The sequence below is a fragment of the Melanaphis sacchari genome, unplaced genomic scaffold (genome assembly GCF_002803265.2).
Source record: "Melanaphis sacchari strain LSU unplaced genomic scaffold, SCAv2.0 Contig21_pilon_pilon, whole genome shotgun sequence".
In the NCBI taxonomy this organism is placed as follows: domain Eukaryota; kingdom Metazoa; phylum Arthropoda; class Insecta; order Hemiptera; family Aphididae; genus Melanaphis; species Melanaphis sacchari.
Window position 1 is genome coordinate 1,150,952 of NW_020271096.1, and position 16,414 is coordinate 1,167,365.

Here is a 16,414-nt window from a genome sequence, read left to right on the forward strand (position 1 = left end):
TAAGAATAAAAAAATTATTGTTTGTTTTGTTTTTAAATAACTATGTTATTGAATAATAAATTATAATTTATTATTATCTTAATAAATATATGTTATTTCTCAAAATTTACTTTTTTCGTACTTTTTTTTTTAATTAAAAATATTAGTTGTTATTAAATGTATTTACTCTACCAAACAATATTATAATGTTTTTCAAGAATATCTAGAGTTAAACGTATTTCTGGTAAAAAACTGCTTCTTATATGATATATAGTAATAATTGATTTATATTTTCAATTATTCGATTTATATAACTACTAATATTTGTGATTATTCTTAATTAATAGAACTGATGTACTTTTCAGAGAAAAAAACATAATTCTATGAAAATTGTACAGATATTTGAACTTTTGTTCATAAATAACTTAAAAAAAAAACCGTGTGTTCTTGACATATTAAAACAGTTCATGTTGTATGAGATATTATCGAAAATTCTTACAAAGAAAAATTTGCTGACTATATAAGAAAAAATGAAATAATTAACGTAAATGGATTTTTTCATTACTCATCTGGTCGCCCCCGCAAAACTCTTGAGCTATGGCTTTGTTATTCAAATGACAGTGAAAACTGGGTTTGTATTTATATATATATATATATATAATATAATTTTTACCCCACCGTTTTGCTTTTACTATAGAATTTTTGATACTTATTATGTAATTTACACAAAAAAGTTAAATTGAAAATACATTTTTGACTTTGAACATAATAAAATAATAAATAAATTATAATTATTGATGAATTACACATTATATTATATAATATTTAAATATTCTAAATATTATTATGAGTAATGTATAATATATATAATCATAATCTAGTTGATTAAATATGAATAGTATAACTAATCTAATTTTTTATTCATAATTATTTTAACAACAGAAATTGCAAGGTTTATTTTAAAAATAAAATAGTAAATACTAAAGAGTAACAAATGTTCAAAATTCAATAATAACAACAAAAATGATTGATATGTTTTTAAGTTAATTCACGTTTTAATATTGATCTTATAAACATACTTTGAAATTATTAATATAATGGTTAATGAAGTTGAATTAATATTTTGTTAAGACATAAAAAAATGTATGCATTTATGCCATTTGAATCAAAATATAAAACATAATTGTAATTTGATCGATACTACTGGGAAAAAATTAAAAATGTATAAAATACCAACATATTATTAATCAGCCAGATGAATTGTAAGTCTACATAGACATTTTACAAGAAATAAAATGAAAATATACAAACAAAAAAAAATGTCAAATTCAAATAATTATAGGTACTCGTACTTAATTTAAAGATTATGAAACGAATGTAATTTTTAAAGATTAAGAATACATTATTTTTTATTTTTATTCGCATGTGTAAGTCAAAAACAAATCAAAATTATACCTAATAATTTATTTAAACACTAACACTTGAATATCTTGTTAATTATAATTTTATAAAACCATTATAAAGTAATTGTTACAATTTTATGGATTTTAATAGTATTATATAATTGTTTTTCTATAGCACTTATGCTATATATAATAAATGATATTTTTATGTAATAAAATAATATAATAGGTAGGTACGTAACATCTTTGAACATACTTTGAAGTTCATCTTAAGATTCACTCGCGTGGTAACATACTATAACGAATTATGCTAAATTTCCAACATTCACTGTTTGACGTTAGGTATAAAACACAAACAACTAAAACGTGCATGAAAATTCGATTTAACAACAATTATTACAACACGAATATTACTGAATGGTGAGTATCGTTAACAAAAACACCAAATAAACTAAATACCAATATAGTTTTTTACAATAAATGTATTGTTCAAAATCATATTGTGTACATTATTACTAGAATTATTATATAAAAACACAATTTTATTCCATATTAAATCCAAATTTTAAGCAAACCTATTGTTGGATTACAATAATTTAAAATAATATTATACTCTTATGAATAATTAACAAACTCTAAAGAATGTCGTGGTTATCGCGTACCTAGTATATAATATTATTAAGTTAATTTTATCATGTTTAATGTTTACTACACGATCATTTGAAAACTGGTAATGGACATACCAATTATGTTGCAGTATTTATGTACCTTATCAGTTAAAGTGAAATTTCAGATAAAGTGAAATTGTATACAAAAATTACTAATATATTATAACTAGTTATATTATTTAACTGTAATTAATACTAAAACATAACTTTTATATGTAGTTATATAAAATCATATTAATTACATGAAAATCTAAACAAATTATTATAAAGGAAAGTTAAACTAGGCGGATATCTTATTCAAAACACGATGATCTGCTACACAAATTCAGTACCAAATTTTGAACATTTAAATTTCAATTCTTTAATATTTCAATAATTATCAAGCTTTAATGATGTTTCCGTTTTTTGGTATCTCAATTTATAATAATTAAAATTACTTTTCCGCACGAATTTCAAAATATATATATAAATAGCTAGTGTTTTATAATCAGGGTATGTATAGTTTACTTCTGTAACATAACTGGTAATTTTAGAGATTTCATCAATTTTAATAACCGTAATGTGTATTGTTACGTACTAAATAAGTGTATTTTTTATTATGAACAAGAAGTATTAGTTTAGTTTTTTTTTTTTTTTTTGTGTCCTGAAATATCTTTTAAAAGTAGTAAAAATTCTCCAAAAAGTTCATATAACTTCAATAATATCGAAAAGTGAACACAGATGATACTTCAAACAAATTATTTTTCTTAATTCATAGTTTGAAAAATATTAAAATTGTGTAAATTATAAAGCTTTTAGTAAGTTTGTAATCAGTAATCACATTATGAAAAAAAAATCATCTTGAGAACACTTTTACTTCAAAAATGTCATTTTACATATGATTCATCATCGCTTTCAAATTTAAAATAAAACAACACCAAATCATATATATTTTAACAGTACATACATTACCTAAATAAAAAAAAAAAATGTCTTCTTTTGATTAAAATTAAACTAAGGTAAGTGATCCAATTTGTACGATTTGAAATTCAATTTTAAACTAGATCATTTAATTACTACATACCATTAAAAACGCATTTTATTTATAAATTCAATTTAATAAAATTATAATATATAAATAAAAATAAAAATATCACTGATATTTCTAATGAGTAAAAAATTTTTATTTCAAACTTGAGTTATAATTTACAAACAAAAACCACAAACAGGAATAATATAGGTACATATATATTATTATATTAACCACCTGAAACAAAAGTATATTCAAAGAATTTTAATTGGTGGATAATTTATTGGTTTTTTCTCTTTGTTCTATTATTAGATCATTAATATAACTTATAAGTACTGTATGAATGGTAAATTCAAATCTTGAATTGATGGATACAAAAATATTAATGTATTACACAATGAATAGCATACGTACAATGTTTTTAATTGAGTAAAATGTCAAGCGCATTCGAGTATAAACTCCGGGGTTTCTTTTTCTATTACTTTAATTGGATACTATGGCGAGATCCAAACTTATGTAGTTATATACATCGACTTTTAGAGATATTTACAATGTATTCTCGTGTAGTGTAATGTTATAACCAATTTTATTTATATTAAAATATACTGTAGTATAGAATTTTCACATATACAAATACATAGGAAAAAAAATACAGATTTAATGACATAAATTGTTTTAGTAAAGGTACCCTACAGTGACTAGTCCTATTTATAAACAATACCTATTTGGAATTAAACTTTAAAAAATAAGTATTTATCATAAAATGGTAGATGTGTTTTTTTTAAATCATAATTTCTCTTCAGTTTATTGCATTAGTATGTTTTTTTAAATATGCAAAGTTCTCGAATGTGATATATATATATAATATAATATTTGTATGATAAAACACTAAAAATTATTCTAATGCTGAAGGTAGATAGGACACAACACACAGCAATGAATGTTTTATTATCATTATTATTATTATTGGAATAATAAATCATTGCATAAGAATAACGATTCTGAACAGAGAAGTACCAAAATCGATTGATATTTTCATTATAACTAAGATTGATTGTATTCTCAGTATCTACTTATGTTGTACTTATGTATTCTTTACATTTATTTGTGAATCATAGATAAATTAAAAAATTATACCGCTTTAAGACGTAGTCTGATATAATTGAGTATATATATATACAATTGTTAGCATATTAAATATCTAATACACAGTATAGTTACAAGCGGCATTTAACCGTGTCGAAAATATTATCATAAAATCGTATAAAATTGCACGCACGCTCCGCTAGGAAACATTAAGGAATAGGAATAATATGTTTATTAACACTAATTTAAGTAGATAATGTGCACAGCAAAGTTGATTATTATAATCTTAATTTAAAGATAAGTAGTATAATACAATCAATTTGTCTATTCTAATTCCAAAATTTAGATAAATTATTGAAATTGAAGATGAAATGATCGAGACTATTACAGATCCAAAGTATATAAAATTTAGATCAATTTAAACTACATTATGTTTATAAATGAAATGACTCACAAAGTGTGGTTTAAAGGTAGACCCGTTAAAAAAAAATCGGAATTAACAAAACTATGTCTCGTGGGATTTTAGAGCTGTAGCAATTACCATTTTTAAATTTAAAAAATTAAATATGTATCATCCAATTTGCATCCGGAGAAAGAAGTGCGATTATAAAATCGTTAAAACAAGTATGAATATATTTTAATCTCTTGGTTGTATTTATTAGCAATTAAAGGATCCGGTACGAGGACCGGGTATCTCTACTTTATGTCACATAATTATCATATTATTACACTGTACATTTTTAAGTAAAAATAATTTGTATCGGCGTCGTTTAAACGTGAGTCACTTCTTGGATAATATAAACAAAAAAAAAAAAAAAATAAATAATAATAATATATTATTTAGATTGTTTCGAAACATGAATGAATAGAACAGTATTTTTACTCGTCTAGTGTGGTATCATAATTCATATAATATCACCTATTTACCTACGCAACGCTTGTACGAGTGTGTACGGCGTTGTCATTACATCGACTTATACAAAAATGCCTTCGGCGCGTTTTATCGAAGTACGAAATGAAATCTAACGACTCGAGGTGGTCTCGGCTGCAGGCGATTACGGAAAACACAAGTATAGAGTATAATATATCGGTATATAGGTAATATACCTAATATATTATATTATTATACCATATCGCTGTACTCTTGTCGACATCGTCGGTGCCTCAAAGCTCTCAGTTAGCGATTCCCGTAACTCGAACGGTCTTGACCCCATTGTCGACAATACCTACGCTGACATTTGTTTCGTCAAAAGTCGAGCGTGGCGCATACAATATCGCGTAGCACACGTGTACTATTTATGATTTATATATATATATATATATTTTTTTTTTTTTTTATTGTCACAGAATAATAATAATAATAATAATAATAATAATATTAATTCAATTATTACGATAATACTATAATGATATTGGGTATATTATATTTTTCGCACGCTCACCGCGCTCAACACGTCACTTCGGCTTTGCTATTATTGCTCTACAACTATATTATATTATACGCTTATACTTATATCATATTGTACATTATCGTGTTACTTGGTATAATATATAGGTAATACACGTCTAGCTGTAACATACATAGTATACAGATATAAAATGTAATCGTTGTTAGATATTATTTACAATCGTTATTACGGCCCAGACGTCGTACGGTCCCCCCTGGCTGGCGGCCCCCGAGGGCTGTGGCTGCGGTCTGAGGCCCGCGCGCCGCCGGCGGCGGTGGTGGCATTGCACACAGCATTATGTGTACCCATAATATGACGTGTGCATATCGCGCATTATACAGAGGTACCCCCACGCCGCGCCCGATCCGAAACGTGAGGTCCCCAACTTTAAACCTATATAAACCGAAAACCGCGTGGCGGACGTAATATTGTCCCATCTGACGAAGTGCTGTGAACTGGTCCGGACACAGAAACCAAACAAATCATGGCGTTCACAGTGAGTATATCATTATTATTATTATTATGATTATAACAATAGAATCGTCAATTTTCTGATGTCGATATAGTAGTCGTCTATAACGATTATTCGTCGCGTCATTCCAATGGATACAGTGTATTGAAAAAAAATTAACGTTCACGTATTCGACCGATTTAACTGGATGACTTCGGTGCCAAAATCGCGACTTCAAATTCGATCGATCGCACCAAAAAAGGTCCACGTTCTGGACGTGTACATCACCAGATATTATACATATTTAAACGCGTTTGGCCTAAAATAATTATCGAGTAAACATATTAGAGCTACACCAACAGAGTCTTGTACGAATTTTCTAAAACGTATTTCATAACAAAACACGCGATCTGATATTATATTATCAACGTTTTACGATTACAAGTGATCGCGGCTTCCGCAATGATATTTCCGTAATACCTAGCAAGCTGCTCATGTGTATTATATCATACTGTGTATTGTGTATTCAAAAGCAAAAAGCACGTTTATAACAAAACTATAATGTGTGTTGAATTTAAGTTTGTATTTAGAAACATTTAAAACAAATACCAACCATCTTACATTCTATGTATAGACACTGTTATAAAAATTATTTATTTTACAAGAAAATTATAATGTACACGATTGCGAAATCAGATGAATTTTAACATAATAACTATCATAGTGATATTTGAATCATTATGCGAGTATATACAGTATACACATATTATTGGTATACGAATAAAGAATATGTTTTTTTTTTTTTTTTTACTTTTAAATTTCACTCAGTTTAAATTATTCAGTCGTGATAGTACTTGCACAGTACACATGTTTGAATTAATACTTTTTATTCATTTTATATTGTGAGCGACGAGTAGATACAATAGATCTAGTTCCTATATGTCATAATTCATAAAGTAGTTAACTACTCTGTTTAGGTTTTAACAAGTAAATCGAATAAAAACCCTATAGTACACAAAAAATATAATGTATTATGTATTATGAATATATAACCGTGTAATTATTACTTTTAGATTAAGAGTAAATTGTAAACTGAATTACTCGAGTTAATTTTAATTAAAGTTTGCTACAATTAAACTGTCATACAAAGTGTTTCAATAGGAAATAGAATTATGGTTTTTTGACGATTTATTTTACAAAACGAGGTGGCACTTATTTAGCTTTTCAATAAGATTCCGTTCTAAGGTTAGGTTAAGTTATTTTTATGTTCTAAAGAGCATGGGCCAGTTGTAGAAATACTTTAAAGCTCGTCAAAGTTGAGTCAAACATTAAGAACTTCTCAAACAAATATATTACCACCGTTGAATATCATACTAGCGAACATGACGTGTTGTGCAAGAATAAAGAAATAATCCAAGTGACACAAATACTCTACAGTATTACGCGATCTCGTAGTGTATCATATTATCTGCGTTAGGTTTCCAATAAAGGAATTTTCGCTCTCGATCTAGAAATGATCAAACCACATAGTAAAAGAAGTATTTCAATTCCGTAGACGCTTTAATATCATACCGACCATTTTAATTACACGAAACGCAACGTTTTATTGATTTTGTACATAATGTGATTTATTTACCAAGGGAATGGTATAACAATAGGCTTACGAACTTTGAAAGTTTTGCGTTTAAGTATCGTCCGGCAGGATTATCTAGAGTTATCTAAAACATGAAGTGTGTACAACGCTGTATTAATGTATGGAAAATTAATATTCAATAGTTTTGTATATTAAATGTGTACCAGATTAAACCATGAAGGCAATGATGGTAGTTCATTATTGGTTTTTAAATTCGACTACAATGTGTACGTAGTAAGCACGCACACGATTTAATACGCATGACAAACCCGACCTCAAAGATTATTTTTCATGTCTTTTGTCAAAAACTGTTATTTATTCTAACGATAATAGTATACAAAAAATACATGTTTTTAAAATATATTTTTAATAGGTGACTAAAACGCGTAATTGATTATTAAACGATATTATTTTTTAATCATCCACCTTGATATTTTTTTCAAATCAAACAAATATAAAATAATGTTTAAACATAACTTCTCACCTAATACCATCATATAGTACGCACAATACATTCATGTAAATAAACTGAAATATTCTGAAATTTAACTAACTAATAAAAAACATAATTGAAATCACTTATTGTTTATGTTTCATGTTTTTTAGATGTTTGCAGTTTCGGCATGCCTATTATTGGTCGTGAACACTGTCACACCTATCTCCGTACCATCATACCCATCTCCATCGTATCCATCGACTCCTTCGTACAACTCAGCTCCGTCGTACACGCCAGCTCCTCCGTCATATAGCCCAGCTCCGGCCTACAAATCAACTCCATCATACAGCCCAGCCCCAGCCTACAAATCTGCAGCTCCAGCCTACAAATCGGCTCCGACTTACAAACCAGCTCCGGTTTACTCTGCCCCGTCTTACTCTGCCCCGTCATACTCTGCTCCCTCATATTCTTCTCCGTCTTACTCTGCCCCATCTTACTCTGCCCCGTCATACTCTGCCCCGTCATACTCTGCCCCGTCTTACTCTTCTCCGTCTTACTCTTCTCCGTCCTATTCCGCACCGGCACCGTACAAATCGCAAGAACCCGAGTACCCAGCCAAGCCGTACAACTTTGAATACTCCGTCAACGATTACAACACCGGAGACGTCAAGAGCCAAGCCGAATACAGTGACGGAAAGAACGTCAAAGGTTACTACAGCCTAATCGAGGCTGACGGAACCAAAAGAATCGTCGAATACACCGCTGACGAATACGGTTTCAACGCTGTCGTCAAAAAGGAAGGCACTCCGTCGTACGGCGCTGCCGCCCCGGCTTACAAGGCCCCGGCTTACCCAGCAGCCCCGGCTTACCCGACCCCTGCCTACTAACGAGTCCCTCACAATGACTGTTCACCTACAACTACATAGACGTCGCTTTTAAATAAATGGCAGACGATCGAATAATAATAATGATAATAGTAATACGTAAAATTCATATTATAATATATACTCATAATATGATAATATTTGTTATCGTTACACGATTTTGTACAGCACGTACAACTTTTTCGTGCGAGTAGCAAAACTGCAATTATTATTATTTTTATTATCGTTTATTTATTTTATAAGTCTTCCTCATTTTTTTATACATATTTTTTTTTATGGTTTAAATATTATTGATTTGTTACTTCTGTTTTTTTCCTACTCTAATAAATATTTTATAAAATTAAACTGTTTTGCATATTTTTTTCTCCTGCAAAATAACGTGGCAATGCGATTTTTTTTCTTTTGATACACACGCGTCATGCAGAGTTATTGACGATTTGCATCGACTGGCTGGAGAAAAATACCACCTTAAACGGCCGCCTGTTGTGATACACATATAGGTACATGTGCGTATAACACAATAATAATTACGTTATAGAGGTGTACCCATCAGCGTAGGCGGTCGAAAAAGAAAATCGAAACAATAAAGTTTACGAAATCTGTCGTCATTGTGTGACAGTCATTTGTTTTAGAAAGGTTACGGTTATGGATAGACGATAGCTCTACATACAGACTGCGGTAATAGCCTAAAACCATTCCATAATACAAATACGTTGTGTATACGCATATACGTATTATTATACATTTTATGTGTACCGTGTACCTATATTATCTACTTGTTGAGTTTGGATCGAAAAAAAAACAATTATACACGAATATTATTATAATGAACGTTCCGAATCGACAGGCGTATATCATCGTAACTATTGCATTACAAAATACACACATCGATATTTAATTCACTACAGGCGATAGCGTATTGACGTGATAATAATATTATGTAGATCTGTTAATTAAATATTAACGTAATGTGTAAATGTCTATGATTCTGGTCGATTGAATGAAATAGATATTGCCATGGTGAGATCGGATTTTAACGAGAGAGACAAAATTAAATGTAAATTAAAACCATTTTACGTAATAGAAATAGGTTAATAAATGCATATAATAAAATGAACACGAGCATACATCAATATATATAGGTATGCATAGAAGATCACGTCAAAGCAATATTTAAGTTTACATGCCACGCAATATTCTTACGCAAAAATAATGAAAATGCATACATGTAAACACACCCAACTCAGTAAATTGAAATTCCATCGACCTAAAATGAAACTTTTAATTTTTTCTTATTTCAAATGTATAATTGATGGGAACTCGTTAGTAACTACTTTATATATATATAATTAATAATTATGTAATTATTTATAAAGATGGACAACTTAGATAAATGTATAGTAATATTAGTAATCTTGAAAATGTAAACTTTACTCCATACATAATATTATTTATCAATAAAAATATTCAATATCCTTTTTAAAATGTATTGTGTAATACGTTATATATACAACGAGCAATCATTATCAAGACATAAATCATATAGTTTTCATTTTTTATTTTCAATATTTATATTTACCATATTTTTTTTTATTTTACAAATTATAACCTACTTTACGGGGGTATGTAGACGAGTATCAATACGGTGAACAACGTATAAATGCACACTATAAGCATTTGTTTTCTATTATACTAGGGGATAAAAATTAATAATAAAGAATGCAAATTTTATACCAGATATAATAATTACATTATATTTATTATTTACATTGAATAATATAAGAAACTAAAAATACTATTTATAAATTACCTTAATTGTTATATAGTATAATAAATCAGTACGTGAACTTGTGTTTGTTTCTTAGTTGTTCTCGTTCAAACGTGTAGGTATAGAGAAGTTAATTAATTAATGATAAGCTGTATTTTTTAGTATAAACTAAAAAAAAAACCATATTGTTAAAAAAAATCATTGTGTAATTCAAACAACATTTATAATATTTTTATTTTAGTTTAATTCGAATAAAAAAATTATGCATACACGTTTTAAAAATAGGAAAAAAAAATCAATATGATATTTAGATTACACGAAAGACTAATAAGTTTAGTATATTATATAATGAGCCTTTACTTTGGATGGTTATCCCGATACGACTGTACGAGAAATTTTTGACTAGGCATTTAATATATTGCATTGCAATGTTTGCCGTACTCAACTCAAACGACAAAGGGTACAAAGTTTCGTAAACCTATACACAATCACAAAGAATTATTTATGAGTTTTATTTCGTTATTTCTACACTTTTGAAAAGCTTATTTAATTTAATTTTATACTTATCGGAATATTTATTATAAAATAACTATATTATCATACATGTAGTATGCAGTTTATTGTATTGTAACGACAATATTTGTTTGAATATTTTGGTAAAATAATAATCAATGATAACGAATATAATAACTCTTTATATAATAATTATACTTTTACTTCATGCTTCCATCGCACTTGAATAAATTATACTATATCTTTCTCAACTTGCAAATAGTCTTGTTACATATCGTGCAGTACATTTTAATTTTATATAATATAAATTATTTCACCTATTAATAATAATACCTATATATTATAGCATAACCAATATTCACACATCGTATATTGATTAGTGTATGTGTTAATCTGTTAAAATAAATAATATCCGTGATTTGTGTTGCTACATATACGTATTAATAAATTGCATACATGATTATATGTTATGAATTCACATACTGTAAGATATTCAAATGCATATTGTATTTTATTTTATAAAAAATATTAAAAATGCTGATGATCTTCATTTTTAAAAATTCAATCATATTCATTATCTCCATAATGCTCTATACCTGCCATATATTATAATATTATTTATTATAATTAAGTTGCGATGTTTATACGTTTAACAAAAAAACTGATTTCTCAAAGCAACAATTAATTTTAATGTTATCACTATACCATAATAAATTCTGGTTATGTATATCACGACTAACGCAAGTATTAGAAAATTAAAATATTTAGAGATAAAAAGGAGTTTATATTATTTGATAGCCACATATATTATTTATCTAAATAATCTGTTCTGTTTAAAGAATATGTTGCTTTTTATTAAAATATAAATAACTAACTGTACATTTTTAATTAAACTAATATTGAATTAATCAAATCAAAATTTATAGAAACGATTAACGAAGAAAATTATGTTACTAAAAACAAAATTATTTAAATAAACTTACATTCTTACTACGTAAAGACAAAAATGTAAAAACTTACAATTTTACAACTGAAAAAAAATATTTTTTGTTAATCATTACGTATTATAATAATTGATTAAAAATTTAAAACATATCATAGTTATTTAAATAAATTGTTTTTTTTTTTCACTTATAAGGTAAAATAAAATAATTAATACTATGTTAAGTCCTCGGAAATTGTAATTTTAAATAAAAAATGTATTGTGAAATATCATGGCAGTTTTCCCCACTTCTTACACATAAATACATTGTACATTATTAAATTAGTTCGGAATCTGCATCTATGTGAACACAGCATTATACTTTATAATTAAGACGACAAGCGTAAACAATTAATTTAACATAACCACGTAACAAATAATAAACATATTATGTACTAATTAATTATTACTAACTACAAGACTTGAAAAAAAAAAAACAATAATGTTCAAGCATCCATACATTAAGTAACTACATATCATATATTAGACGTTAATAAAATAATAAGTTACATTATTAAAACTTTATTTAATTTAATTAAATTTTTGTTTGAGACGTAGTTAGGTACTTAAAGACATAATTAATATAATAAAAAATATAATAAATTAAAAATGATTAATATCATAATACTATCATAATACTAGAACTCTAGGTTCATTTAGAATGATACATCGCATTAGTTTCTAAAAACCTAAAATACTATTTGTTTGATTTTATATGGTTATGAAAATATTATTATTATTAATAAATAATATACCTATTCAAAATATGGTTAACACAATAAGTAATCTGTAGTAAGTTTTTATTACAAGAAAACAATGTCTATAAACCTACAACTAATGTTTAAATTAAGATAGAAAACGTGTTTCAGATCGGTAAAATCGCTCCAAAATGTCACATAGCATATGAATTAATTGGAAAGGTTTTTTTTTTAGCATAAGGGCGGTAACGATCCGTGTTGAATCCATTAAAAGAAAAATATAACATATTATGTAACCGGTTCTATAATATATATTATAGTAAAACATAATGTAATATACAATGTTCAACAAATAAGGAAATTGGAAGGGATGACATCACAATTACGATTCCACATAAATACGGATAATCTAAAGTGAACAGAATTAGTCACACACAACGCGAATACATTTCTGCAAATAACACTTACGAAGCATAGTTCATAGACTATCACACACAAGATGGCCGTAAAGGTATGTGTTACAGTTCGTTCCGAAACTTTTTTACATGGACCGAACATAGTTCACATAAGACTCGCATTTTAAATGACAATGATAATATTATGTTTTACGATTCAATGTACAAAAGAGAGAGAGAGAGAGAGAGAGAGAGAGAGAATATAGTTATATTTTTAAAATATAGACGGTGAGTATAATTCATTTTTGTTTTCAGATGATCATTTTTGCCGCCTGCGTAGCCACCGCTTTCGCTCAATACGCCGCACCAGTAGCTTACAAGCCTGTTGCTTACTCAGCATCACCAAAGGCTTACGCCCCAGAGCCCGTATACGCACCCACACCGTACAACTTCGAATACAGCGTAAACGACCCACACACCTACGACGTCAAGAGTCAATCCGAATATAGCGACGGCAACGGTTACGTCAAAGGCTCTTACAGTCTTTTGGAAGCCGACGGTTCCACACGCACCGTTGAATACACCGCCGACGACTACAACGGTTTCAACGCCGAAGTCAAAAACTCCGCCCCGGCCTACAAGGCAGCTTACCCTGCACCAGCTTATCCAGTACCAACTTACCCTGCACCCGCATACTCGGCGCCAGCTTACAAACCAGCACCGTACAAGGCATATTAATCACTTCCCCATTGAACTCAATCATTATCGATCTCATCGTAGATCATGATGGTCGTTAAGTCGTCTTATGAATTGTAATCTCATCATTGTTTAGCGAACAAATATTATGTAAAATATATTCATTTCTTAAATGTGTTTATTTTGTAAATAAATAGTGAATTTAAAAAAAATATGTGAACGTATATACTGAGCATTTATTTTTTTATTGTATATAATTAAATTATATTTACCTTAAACTTTGTAATTTACGGATCATTGGTTGTTAACCAGACTATAAAAAAAAGCAAAAAAATAATTGAATAAACAATATGATATCGTAGTAGAAAATAAATTCAAAAATCGACTGATAAAATATATAATATGCACCATAATGCTGACTACAGAAGTATAAATTAAAGTGGGTTGCCCATGCGAAAATTATAAATAGTAATTCATTTATTTTAATTAAAAAATAAATCAAAAACCCCCATCTTATAAAAAGTTAGTTTACCAAATTATTGTGCTTACTCAATGCATTCAACAATGAGTTAATTAATAAAAACATTGTTCCCGTAATACGTTTATACGGACATTTTCCCATACCAGTTACCTCGATAATTAAAAAATAATAATAAAAAGTTATTATTCTGGACTTATATTTGAATAATTTTTTTTTTATTTCTTAACATATATGAACATTATTATTTTTCATATTAGACTGAGCGAACTGGGTAGAGTGTAGAATGTATTGATTTTACAATGAGGTATGTCTTTTTTTTCATGTAATATGTGTTTGTGTATACATCTTATAGCAGAAAAAATGTTTCAATCTCAACTTTGAAGTTTCTAATAGCAAATCGGATGTAGTTGGACAACATTGAAAAATTCGAAACTTAATACACCTGTGTAAAAATAGTTTTTAACGACATTTTTTTCAAATATAATTTAAAAATACGTAACTTTAGAGACTTACATTTATTACTATATTTTCAAAATATTATACCTATAAATATGTCGTTCTTGTTTTTACTATTTGTTAATACTTGAAACTTTGGAATTTAAAACATTTTGGTCGGTTAAAATTTTTATCTGAGTGTACATAGTCAGAGTGTCATGAGTGATATTTATATATCGATTCAAATAATTTCTATATTTTTATAAAAATATGGCGAGAAACAAAATAACAAAAAAAGTAACTGTACATTTTTTTTGACTTATGATCAATACTCATACGCCATACACGCTTGATAACTTAACTTAAGACATAAACGGTTATAGTTAAATTATATATACATTGGTTTGGTATTTTGATTTATTATTAATAAACAATTTTGAAATTATTTTATTTTATTTTGTTTTTATTTGAAGTTGAGTGATGAAACAAATAATGGAACAGTTTTTAAAATTCAATAACAGTTTATTAACACATCTTAATATAATTTGTAAGAACACCCACTAGTTCGTACATCAAAACTTATGTCTTAACAATGTGCAAGGAATGTTTTTATTTTATTTTCTATACTAAATATAAACATCTTGTATGTTAGTGCATAATATACCATGCGAATGCTCGTTCGCAACAATTTGTGATGTAATCGTTTTCAATAATATTTATATATTGTATACACACACACACATATTCTTTTTTTTTTGCTCTAAACCTCTAAAGGTAAAAGAAAACATTGTTCAATGGTTATAAAATAATATTTATTTTCCATATTCAATAAATAATATTTCCTATTTTTATTTAACAATTATATAAAAATATTTTCTTTTACATGCTGTGTATGTGCCCAAGTATATGTGATTTGTCTGATATAAAGTTTTCCTAGTTTTTGGATTTTAAGTTTTGTAATGATAAAATCATATGATATATAATATATACACATATATTTTGTACGTTGTACAAATTTTGTCGAAATTATTAACTAAAAATCAAACACTGCTGATTGGAAAGTTACCAAATAATATTGATATAATTGTCACAAATTTATATTCATTGTATTCATAATTGTAATTTGTATTCAATCCCGTTTATAACATATCAATAAATCGATGCAAGACAGTGAACGAAATATTATGTCTGTATACCATAGCAGGTAATTTTTACACATTATATAGTACAACAGATTTTCAAAAAGCCTAAAGATAATTTTGGTTTTAATACTATAATCTAGGTTGAGCGAATCTGTAAAGTTATTAGATATTTTTAACGTGTCAAATCAGAAATGTTGTTAAATTTATCACCAACATTAATAGTTAACCAATATTTATGAATTACAACGTTTTTAAAACCTACTCATGTATGTATTGCGAAGCGTTTATTACATACCTAGATAATGAA

General features: G+C 27.5%; 1 pseudogene; it reads left to right on the plus strand.

Annotated features, from left to right (window-relative positions):
• Positions 1–6,004: 6,004 nt before the first annotated feature.
• Positions 6,005–14,256, plus strand: LOC112593994 (annotated as a pseudogene).
• Positions 14,257–16,414: the final 2,158 nt, after the last annotated feature.